The 12,779-nt window shown below is 38.0% G+C and overlaps 1 pseudogene; it reads right to left on the reverse strand.

The window, feature by feature from the left end:
• Positions 1 to 8,289: 8,289 nt before the first annotated feature.
• Positions 8,290 to 12,511, reverse strand: LOC113348385 (annotated as a pseudogene).
• Positions 12,512 to 12,779: the final 268 nt, after the last annotated feature.

Genomic DNA, 12,779 nt, shown 5'->3' on the forward strand with positions numbered 1-12,779 from the left:
CCTTTAGGTTGTGAATCAAGATTTCAAAGTCAGTTCAGTAGACGGTAGTCGTAGCTTCAGTTCAGTACTTCAGTTTGTCCACTTTTGTATATAAAAGGACAAACATAGATAATAGTTACTGTCACTTTGAGGATTCTTATATGAATCACAATCCTGGACCTAGATCCTTAATTCCTTATTAATGAATATGATACTTTTTGTGCAGGAATAAGGAATTGGTTGTTATTATGGTCTCCTCTTCACTAAGGTTGAAGTGTTTTAGACTTTTAGTAGGTGATACTCTGTGTCTCTGTCACTGTGGTAAACTGGTAGGCAGTAAAAGTGGAAGTTTGTATTTTTTTTTGGTTTTATATATGTATGTAAACAGTAAACTATGTCTATATGTATTCCACTCCACAACTTTGGTTTGGTTCATTTCAAATTTTCAATCATGACATGTGATGTTTAACTGCTGACACCATAGGCATTGAGTTGACAAAAAACCTCAACTTTCTTGGTTTAAACATAGTACGGAATAGATTAATAGAATGGATATTTGGTTCAGAAACACCATCAGTTAACTGATGCCATAAATTTACCAGCCAACCCGCAACCCGTCAGAGCCAACCCGTCTAGGGCTAGGGTTGGGGTTTTGGGCTTGTACATGAACAGTGCTAGGGCTAGGGCTAGGGTTGACCCTAACCCGTCCGTGGCTTGTCAAGCTAGGGCCGGGTTGACCCTAGCTTGCCCGTTTGACAGCTCTACATAGCAGACAGACAGAGAGTCCAACAACCATCTTCGCAAAAATAAACTAAATTAGCAAACAAAAATAAGTGAATCTCTGGCTAAACGTCTTTGGCGCTATAGCTTGGTTCAAATAGTGTCTGAGACTGCAAAATATCGTTAATATATGCATGCTGCGGTTCACATTGAATGGAACGTACAAAACTGTTAAAGAGACTCAAGTACGGAGAGTGAGTGGTGCCGGTGCAAGTAGGCTGGCAAAGTAATTCTTTCAGTTTCTTAGCAGTCATTCAGAAACTACCACATTTCTCTGTTGATCAGTTCCCAAGCAGACTTTCAAATGATTACTACAGTTGTAAAGATGGAAGAAGATGCTGATACGCTATTACATACTTAGATTGCCAAATGAGTGATCAAATACTAAAATTGAGATGATTAAACTCAACCGGCGCTTGGCCCTGATTATCACTTTTACTACAGTTACTACAGAAAACAGAAAGCCAACATTACATAAACAAAAGATTATATGTTCACCTGTAGAAGATAAGTAAGGTGTATTAAGAATATGAAAGGTGATGGATACAGATAAGAATAAAATTCTTAAAGTTGAGCATAGCTAAAATCAAAGGATGTTTATTATCTTGTGCTTTCTAAGTTTCTAGCTTTTCATCTTTTGACTGAAAAATCGCAGACCTACATCAACACGACAAAGGTGATAAATTGTGTAAGATATTTTACCTCTTCAAGTTTTCCTCTCAGACTTTTGCCCATGTTCCATTTTGGTCCTTCCTCTATATTTGGTGAAACTACGCTTACAAATTATAGAAGATTAAACTCCCATCAACCTGCAACAAATACAACTTTTCTTTTTTATTGAGTAAGGAGAGCACGATTAGAGTATAACTTACTTCAACACATTCTTTTACGTTTCAATTAATTTGCCCCACTTTCTCTCTTGACTTCTACTTTACATTTCAATTAATTTGCCTCACTTTCTCTCTTGACCTCTACTCTATTACGAGTTGAACTCATTGAACCAAATACAAAAATACTAACAAGTTCTACAGCAGTGTTGGAACAAATCTCAACATGATTCTGCTTCAGCATTGCAATCACACACAAAGCACTATCGAATATGCAAGTTCTTTTTCCTGTGCATAACGTTTTATTGTGACGATTCAGCAATTATGGTTCTTTAATATACGAGCCATAATTAGAGAAATAAATTATGAACATGAACAAACTTGCAGTCTGTTAGGATCCTTTCCTGTATCTCACAAACAATAAGCTAAGAACCCTAAATAAACCCTTTGATTGGGGGTTAACCACCAGCTTAAAGAGTAATTTAAAGAACAGAACTTTGATTGTTTTCTTAGTTATGTGAATACAGGAATTAAGGCAGTATTTATAGCTGCACAGACTTGCAAAACAAGGAAAAAGAGTTCTGACAAAAAAGGGAAACCAAGATATGCTAAAAATAGGAAAGCCTAACTAGTGAATGGTGTTGGGTCGCAACATCCCACCCTGCTCGAAACCAGGCTTGTCCTCAAGCCTCAAATTCTGGAAACTTAGCGATGAAATCATCAGCATCCTCCCAAGTTGCGTCCTCTTGCTCATGATTCTTCCACTTGATTAACCATCTGGTGCCTGCACCACTGCCTTTCTTATACATGCGACGATCCAAAATCGAATCAGGTTCCCACTTTTCATAATCAATAATGTCTGGTAACACTTGTTCCACAGATGTAGTTGATCCCACCTTTAGTTTAAGCTGAGATACGTGAACAACTGGATGAATGCGACTAGAGGCAGGAAGTTCTAGTTTGTACGCAACTGACCCAATTTTCTCCAAAATGCGGAATGGTCCATAGAACTTAGGAGACAGCTTTGAAAAAGATTGCTGAGACACTGTTGTTTGACGATAAGGCTGTAATCTTAAATAAACCCAATCATCTACTGAAAAGGAACGCTCAGTACGGTGCGAATCAGCATATTTCTTCATTCTGGACTGTGCATCATGCAAATGAGATTTCAAAAGCTTGAGTGTATGATCACGAGCCTTAAGATTTAATTCAACATCATGCACTGAAGTTGAACCTGGTAAATAAGCTGTAACTGCAGGTGGTGGACGACTGTACAATGCCTGATAAGGAGACATTCGAATGGCTGAATGAAAGCTTGTATTATACCACCACTCAGCCCAAGGTAACCATTTGCTCCAATCAGCTGGCTTCATTCCCGCAAAACACCTCAAATAACACTCTAAAGTTCTATTTGTCACCTCTGTCTGTCCATCCGACTGAGGATGATAAGCTGAACTGCGACATAACTGTGTATTCTGAAGAGAGAAATAAGCCTCCCAAAACTTACTCAAAAAAAAAGGGATCTCGATCACTGACAATCGATCTTGGCATGCCATGTAAACGCACAATTTCCCTCACAAAGATATCGGCTACAGAATGTGCAGAATATGGATGTGTAAGTGGTATAAAATGAGCATATTTCGTTAAACGATCTACGACTACCAATATAGAATTTTTTCTATTGGACGAGGGAAACCCATCAATAAAGTCCATAGAAATATCAATCCATACGTCAGTTGGTATTGGTAATGGATTAAGAAGACCTGGAGGAGAAACAGCCTCAGCTTTGTTTCTCTGACACACTTCACAATGAAGGATAAAATTCTTCACAGATTGCTTAAGTCCTCTCCAGTAGAAATTATGTTGTACTCTCTTATATGTACGCAAAAACCCGGAATGGCCACCAATTGGAGTTGAATGAAACTCCTGCAAAACTTTTGAACACCACGAAGAAGTGGAAACTACCACAATTCTGCCTTTATAACGTAATATACCAGCAACGTAAGAATAATGACGCTTATAAGTTGGATCTGCAACTAACCGTTGAATGAGCTCTCCATATTCAGTGTCATTATGACATTCGTGTATTATTTCTGTTACACCACTGAAAACTGGTGCAGTAAGACTGTAGTGGAAACTGGATTGGCGAGACAGAGCATCAGCTGCAGCATTGTCTTTTCCTGGTCTAAAGATTATCTCATAATCGTAACCCAAAAGTTTAGATAGCCATTTCTGTTGCTCTAAGGAATATATTTTCTGGTCCAAAAAATATTTCAGACTCTTATGATCTGTATATATTTTGAAATGCCTCCCAAGCAAATAATGGCGCCATTTTTGAATTGCAGAAATAATAGCTAGCATCTCCTTATCATAAACTGTTAAATTCCTGTTCTTCTCAGCTAAAGGCTTGCTGTGAAAAGCAATGGGTCTACCAGATTGTAATAAAACAGCACCCAATCCAAATCCAGAAGCATCACATTCAATTGCAAATTCTTTAGAAAAATCAGGAAGGATCAAAACTGGTGTTGTAGTAAGAGCAGTTTGCAAAAGTTTGAAGGCAGCAGTAGCTTTTTCCGACCATTGAAAAGCATCTTTCTTAAGTAGTTGAGTTAATGGTGCACTGATCTTACCAAAATCCTTAACAAACTTTCGATAATAACCTGCCAAGCCCAAAAAACCACGTAACTCTCTGATGGTAGTTGGTGTCGGCCAGGACATAATACATTCAATCTTCTCTTGTTCAACTGAAACTCCCTCAGCTGAAATAACATGTCCCAAATAACCCACGGAGGACTGAGCAAAGGTGCACTTGGATTCCTTCACAAATAACTGATTAGAACGAAGTACTTCAAACACCTGAGACAAGTGAATCAAATGATCAGACATAGTCTTGCTATAAATCAGAATGTCATCAAAGAAGACCAGCACGAACTTTCGTAAAAATTCCCTGAAAGAATCATTCATTAAACTCTGAAAAGTGGATGGAGCATTGGAAAGACCGAATGGCATAACCAAGAACTCATAGTGACCATCGTGAGTTCGAAAAGATGTCTTAGAAATATCAGCTTTATGCAATCGAATTTGATGATAACCCGAGCGCAAATCCAGTTTAGTAAACACAGTCGCACCATGCAGTTCGTCTAATAGCTCATCAACAACAGGGATTGGAAATCTATCCTTGATTGTCAGCTTATTCAAAGCACGGTAATCAACACACATCCGCCAAGACCCGTCTTTCTTACGTACCATCAGCACCGGAGAAGAATAGGGGCTCGAGCTTGGACGTATAAAACCAGAGGATTGTAATTCAGCAACAATCTTTTCAATTTCTGATTTCTGAAAGTAAGGGTATCTATACGGCCGCACATTGACAGGTGAAGAACCAGGAACCAATGGAATTTTATGGTCATGAAGACGTTCTGGTGGAAGAGCCGTTGGTTGCTTGAAAATATCAGTAAACTGAACTAATAATTGTTGTACTTGAGGATCAATAACCGATGTTTCCTTCAATGAAGTAGTTAATGCAGCTAGTTCAATAAAACCCCCATGATTTGCATGTTGTAATAAACGCTGCATGGATTTTTGCTCCAAAATCATTACAGACGAATGATTGTTACCAAGTAAGGACACAGTTTTACCATTAACTGTAAATTGCATTGATAATCTTGCAAAATCCCATTCAATAGGTCCTAAAGTACGTAACCATTGTACCCCTAAAACTGCATCACAACCACTAATGTCAAGCAAGTGGAAATCAGCACTAAACCTGAAACTAGGGAGTTGAATAGTGACAGAAGGACAAGAACCCCTAGTATTCAACTTGCCACCATCACCCACAGTAACATTTAGAGGAGAATCTCGACAACAAACTTCAAATCCACATTGTTTAGCCACAGATGGATGCAAAAAGTTATGAGTAGATCCTGAATCAATCAAAATAGTAATGGGTTGAGATTTTATACGACCTGTAACGCGCATGGTACGTGGAAAGGAAGAACCAAATAGCGAGCTTAAAGAGATGGTAGGATCAGATTCATATACTTCAGAAACGTCAAAGGAAACAGGAGCCGTATCCTCTGTAGTGGTAGAACCTTCTCGAATATATTCCTCAACATCCAAAATGGTCAGTCTGGGATTTAGACAAACATGATCTTTCTTGTAAACCTCATCACAGTTAAAACAAAGACCCTTTTCTCTGCGTTCACGTTGTTCAGCTGGTGATAAATGGCGATACACAGGGGGAGAAGAAGACTTGGCATAAGGAGTGGGTTGAACAGTTGCAGCAGGCCGGAAGGGAGGAGGACGATAAGGCTGTCTGGGAACAGACTTATTAGCTGCAAGGGCTTCCTCTTGATGGATGGCTTTTTTAAAAGCATCATCCAAAGATCTGATATCCAATAATCTAAGCGCCGAACCTATTTGAGGTTTAAGAGAGCGGATGAAGCATTGAATCAAGTGTTCTTCCGTGAAGTCCACCAAATTCATTAAACGCTCAAATACAGGAATATGCTCACGCACTGTGCCTTTTTGTTCGATGTTGCTAATAGCTAGTCTAGGATCCACAAATTTCTCTGGTGCAAAACGAGCTCGAAGATGAGCACCAAACTCAGCCCAAGTAACAATGGCAGCTTTAGACTGCTTCCATCTAAACCAAACATTAGCATCACCTTTCAAATTTGCAGAGGCAATAGTAATTTTAAGAGCATCATCTGCTGTGTGAACTGCGAAATATTGATCTGCATTGAAAAGCCAACCGTCAGGATCATCTCCATCGAATTGAGGAAACTTGAGATTGATGTTATTTTGTCGCGGAGGTGGAGGTGGATTATGACGAGGACCACCATGATTGCCTGCAACTGGAGGAAGCAAGGGGCGAAGTTGATCAACAATGGCCGTGGCAACAGAAGCGGCAATGGTTGTGGACAAATTTGTGAACGTTGTAGTAATACTGGCTGTCAAAGCTGTATTATTCTCCGTTAATTCTAGCTGACGTTGTGTTCTTTCTTCTTCACGTTGCTGACGCTGCTCAATAACTTTCTGTTTTCGTCTTTTTGTTTCTTCAGACTTGTTGGTGTTCATAGCCTGAATAAGCGTATTGACATTCTTGGTCAAGTCTGTCAATCCATCATGAACCCCCTTGAGATTGTCTGTATAATCATGACCACCCATTGTACTTCTAAATTTTTTTTTTTTTTTTCAGAATTTGATAATAATTCGTAACCTTGCTCTGATCCAGATGTTAGGATCCTTTCCTGTATCTCACAAACAATAAGCTAAGAACCCTAAATAAACCCTTTGATTGGGGGTTAACCACCAGCTTAAAGAGTAATTTAAAGAACAGAACTTTGATTGTTTTCTTAGTTATGTGAATACAGGAATTAAGGCAGTATTTATAGCTGCACAGACTTGCAAAACAAGGAAAAAGAGTTCTGACAAAAAAGGGAAACCAAGATATGCTAAAAATAGGAAAGCCTAACTAGTGAATGGTGTTGGGTCGCAACACAGTCTCTCAAGTACCAACACTTCGAAATGACCAGATCAGATTACATGACTCAGGAGACCAGGAGCCAGATAGGATACTACACACTACCGACAAACAAATGATCTTCTTCCTCTATTGCTAGTTCTTCAGCAGAATAGCTGACCACGATTTTGTTAAATAAGGTCTAACAGCATGATATTGTAACTCGATTTTTTCAGACTGACTGTACATATTAAAGATATCTTCGTTATGATGCTTATAAGATAGCTGATTATGGACCCCACATACAACAAATAGATAAGGCATAAATTCTGAGCATGCAGCAAGCCAATTATAGGAGCATTGACAGAAAGATATCTTTTTATGCAACTACAGGAGGTCCAAAACTACAAATAGAATGGCATCTAACCTGTTTATTAGACATCATACTTATTTAGACTGAAAAATCATTTTACATTAAAAGCCTTCAAACACCAGGTATCATTATTGCATACGAACTTGTGTTTGTCAGATTTTCAGCTACTGAATCGTTATAACTTAACCATAACTATGCTTACGCTGAAAACAGAATTACTCGTAGTATTATTATGCTCTACAATTGAACTGTTCAGATAGCATCATACACAGTATAAATAGGTACTGCTATACTGATGATAGAATTAGTAGGAAGAAACAGAAAGATCAGCTTACGAGGGAGAATTAAGAATTTTCGTACAACATTCAGAGTGTTGGTTCCAGAATTACAAATGACACGGATGGTCTATTGTTTGTTCTACATCAGTGTTGAACATGAATCTGCTTATCTCTGCAATCACACGCAAGTGTAAGTACAGATAACCCCGCTCCAAAAAAGCTTAATAAATAAGCTGGTGAGTGATATCAGCTACTCACCTACATGCAATTCTGTTTATAAATTGCCACTTGTAATCCAATCTTCTATTCACTCCAATATAATTTTATTGATTTTCTTAAAACTGGCAATCTTTGCACCAGAAATTACAAAACTGATCATCAACAATACTGTTCTCCATTTTGTTTCTCATAAGATCTCCTTCAAACTCTAAGGTATCTCTTTAAGCAACGAGGACCATGACTAAAACTAACTGTACAAATTTAACAAACCTTCATAATGGTGTTTATAACTATAGCTCTTAATGATAACAAAAAGATACAGCAAAAATTACTCAAAACCGAGTATGCAGCAAAGCAACTCAAGGAGCATTGAGATAAAATTTAGACACATTTTGTTCATCGAACAACTTATGAAGTACAATGAGAGATTTCATGTCACAAAGCACTCAGGTAAATTTTACAACTCATAGAGCCGGTACCACCTAAAAAAAGAGGCTAATGGATATCAATCGGTGTATATGTATGTACAAATTCAGATTACCCCAAGTTCCAAGGGAATAGTTTTAGACAACTTTTAGACATACTTTAGTCCTGACATGCAACCACTGTCGTGTCATTTAACCTCTGTCGTACTATAATAATGTTGCTGACGTGATTTACTATTGTTGCCTAGCGTATCTCCACCAGAACTTGAACCTCGTGAATATGGACCGTTCTGTGGACGGTAACTTGAACTGTTATGACTGTAATTACTACCACCTCCTCGGGGACCAGGCATTCCGTTAGCAACATAAGGAGGTCCACGTCCTTGTGGGGATGGTGGATATGAGCCAGCGTTGTAACCTCCTCCACCACCACCACCTTGACTTGCTCAATTTGGGTTAATCTAGAGGGCACACCAGAAGGTCCTAGTGATTTTCCATAATGATGGCTAGATCCAGCAGCCACTGGAGGCTGAGAAGTATGTATAGGCTGGTTATCTCCTGGATGGAGTGGAGGGTACCTAGACTGTTGGTACGGAGGCACACGTGAGTGCTGTAGCTTTTGCCGTTTCCTTGCTTTCTGCTGCTGGCGTACCTTGAACTCGTGGGACGCTTCATATTTAGGCAAACTGTACCATCAAGTAAAATGAAATTTCAGCATTATCAAAATCTAGATCAGAGAAAAGCCAATATACATCTACAAATGAGCATTTCTTTTCAGCCAAGACCTGTCACCGTATCAACTTTTATCCAGGAGCGCACAAAAGGTTTTCGCGAAGTTTTGTAAACTGTCGCTGGAAATATACAGGAAAGAGGATGTGTTCATGGAATGTTCCCTCTTGGGATCACAAGGCAGGGGATCCGTCCAGAAATACTCGGCATTAAGCGCATCTTTGGCTTATATTCTCTGAAAACATGAAGATGGCATTATGATTTACTATGGAGACAACAAACTAAAATCAAGAGGTAAAGTTCAGTCATCCAAAGGAGAGCAGATATAATTTCACAGAATCGTAAAGATGTACATCCAGAGGAGGAACCACAAGCTAAGATAGTCCAAGGGTAGTTTCATTGAGGATTACTTCGTTCCGAAAACAAAGAGAAGTTAGAGGGGTAACTTATTCTGGTGGATAAAAAGAATCATATTAAATTTTATAACTATCCCATCATTTATCTCGACACCTGTAAGTTTTTAAATTAGTACCTGAGATGGGTCGAGAGTCATCATTTTTTCCAATAACTCCACGGTATGGCGACCATACCTACATGAGGGCATAAAGAGAGATTATTTATAATATTTTGAACGACCACAAACCAATAATTCAAAAAAGAGCACCAAGTACTAGTCATTGAAGTAAGTCTATGTGAGTTGATTACGTGTTGCATGAAAGTTTCCTCAAGACAGCTCTCCATGGGCTCCTTTGGCTTGAAATTGTTATACCAGGGTAACTTAAAAACACCAGGCCAGTTGACCCCATTGGGAGATCCACAAAGCTTAAAAATCATTTCCAATTGCTCTGTCTGCAGAAAATTTTTATATCTAGTTCAAATTCTTGGTAATCCAATTTCAATTTTTTTGGTCGACTAATATATGTCAGAAAACTATCATCGTATAATAAAATATCTGAATACATGTAGATAAAAAAAATGAACAGATAAACCAGACCACAGAGGTCCACATAATTTCAGAAAACCTTTCATAGCAATTACACAATTCGGAAGCCCGAAAAGGAAACAAATATGTTATTGGATACGCACATCCAAACTCTGCAACAGAAGTTGGGTGTTAGGTAAAAGATGATATTTATGAACCTATTAGTAGTTTGGTACCATTATGATACAAATTTTATGTTTACTTGGTCATGTATTTTTTTGATCTTTTATTTTGTGTTTATCCCATGTACCAATTTAGTAGCTTGGTACCAAAAGGAAACAAAAGGAAACAAATATGTTACTGGATACGCACATCCAAACTCTGCAACAGAAGTTGGGTGTTAGGTGAAAGATGATATTTATGAACCTATTAGTAGTTTGGTACCATTATGATACAAATTTTATGTTTACTTGGTCATGTATTTTTTTGATCTTTTATTTTGTGTATGCACCAATTTAGTAGCTTATTGCGGTCTAGGAAATTGAGTCATATCTATTGTTCTTAATGTCGTTTTCTTTTGATAATTCTCGTCACAGTTCTCTTAACATGTTAGGGTCAAATCAGTTGACATCATTCGAGAACTGGCACTAACTATTCGAAGAAACACACAAACACAAGGTCTTTCTTAATAACTGTTCATCAAATCCAGGCAGGACACTAGCATGCTATATTGTAAGGTACATAACCACAAACCATTTACTGAAGAAGGAATAGAATGTCACCCTGTCTTTGCCAGGTAGGATTGGTTTTCCTTGCAGAAGCTGCGCGAAAATACATCCCACGGACCACATGTCAATAGCCGGTCCATAAGTAGTAGCTCCGAGCAATATTGCTGGGGGTCTGTAAAAAGGAACCAAATATGTAACAAGTAATGTCAACTGAAGATTAGCAAGTAATGTCAACTGAATACCCAACTTTGTAAGACCCAATTGCAACAGTTATTACCTATACCACTGTGTAATCACTTCATTTGTCAGGTTCCCTTGATGGTCGTTGGATAACGATCTTGCAAGGCAAAAATCTGCTAGCTTAAGGTTCCCCTCATTATCTACTAGAAGATTAGCAGCTGCAGGAACAGATAATTGCAATGTCTCAGACCATTGGGAAAAAGAAAAGAAAAGCGAAAACTCAATTTATTTAATAAAACAGAATAGCTTGGCCTAAAATTAACCTTCAATGTCACGGTGAAGTACTTCATTGAGGTGACAGTAATGAATTCCTGTCTATAGCTGCTTCATATAGCACTGGGGAAAAACCGAGTAACTTGAGTACTCACACAACTATCAATTGCTGAAAAACTGACAATTCTCAATTATAAATTTCTGATGGTACCTTGATCTGAGGAACTGAAAATCGCACCCCACGTTTAGAAAGCCCAGATAAGTCATGGTCCATGTATTCAAATACCATATAGATATCACCCTTGTACTTTTTACCATCTGTCGGCCCTATAAGAAATGCAGATAATTTGAATATCAATTCACCTCCAAGAAGTTCAGTGGATTAATGAAGCTTAGTCGATGATATGCTGAATAGCCTTGGTGATAACAAAATAATATTCTAAGAAATATATATGAATCGTAGAAGAGCAATGAAGGTAATGTTCAGCTGAAATTCATGCAACTGTAAACGTACGCACCTGGCTTCCCTTGCACATCGTTATTGGGTCCTGGTAGACAGTAAAAGGTTTAGAAACCTTAATACTTAAGTGTGAAAAGAACTAGTGATGAGAAAGCAATTACGAATTAAAACTGGAAGAACTAAAAAGAAGGCTACCAGTGGAGGTAACAATCTCTTTCAGCTTAATCACATTTTGATGATGCAATTTCTTCAGAATCTTAATTTCTCGCATGGCAGTTATAGGGAACTGCAAACAGTCAAACTTTAATGTTAGACATCCGAAGCTCGGGCGTCCAATAATAATGGGTTAAAAAAAAACGAATGTTACCCCTTCTTTCTCCTTGTCCGTTCGAATCTTCTTAAGGGAAACAATTTCCCCTGTTAAGATGTCTCTAGCCTTGTAAACTAGACTGCAAGAGAGTGTGGACAACAGATGGAAAAAAAAATTAACCTCCAGAAGGTATAAGGGAACTATGGTTGAGAGCAAACAGATTTTAACTTGCATTATGCTTGTCATGATCAAAGAAAACGAGAAATTATGATGGCCACTATCATGCTCAAAAAATCTTTATGACTCGTAATCAAAGTATAATCCACTAACAAGACTTTGTTAAATGACTTAAATAAAATCCATTCAGATCAGAAATAAATTTGTATAGCAGTTAATAACACAATGCACCAGAAACATAGGGTTTTAAGGGTTTTATAATAGTTAGAATAGTCACCCATATGTTTCTTCACCAATCTGCTCCAACTTGTCGAAACAATCAACAGTGCGGGATCCAAAAGCAGGGGACGCATAGAGATTGAGCTGCCCAGGGGCAGCTACAGCCATAATAACTCTTTTTCAAAAATAATGATGGATAATAAACGGTATATAAACAGTAAGATCACTGATACGAACAATTATGCAATAGGAACTTTAACTTTATTGAAAGAGTTTAAGAACGTTTTGCCCTAACTGTTGCATCTTTCTTCGCTGTTTTTTATCTCCCTCTCTATATGCGCTCTTGCAACCTATTTATGGACTAGGATTTTAACTATTCCTCCTAGAATTAGAAACCTGTTTCGAATAATATTTTGATGGGCATAAAAACGGATCA

This window comes from Papaver somniferum, chromosome 2 (assembly GCF_003573695.1).
Source record: "Papaver somniferum cultivar HN1 chromosome 2, ASM357369v1, whole genome shotgun sequence".
Classification (NCBI taxonomy): Eukaryota; Viridiplantae; Streptophyta; class Magnoliopsida; order Ranunculales; family Papaveraceae; genus Papaver; species Papaver somniferum.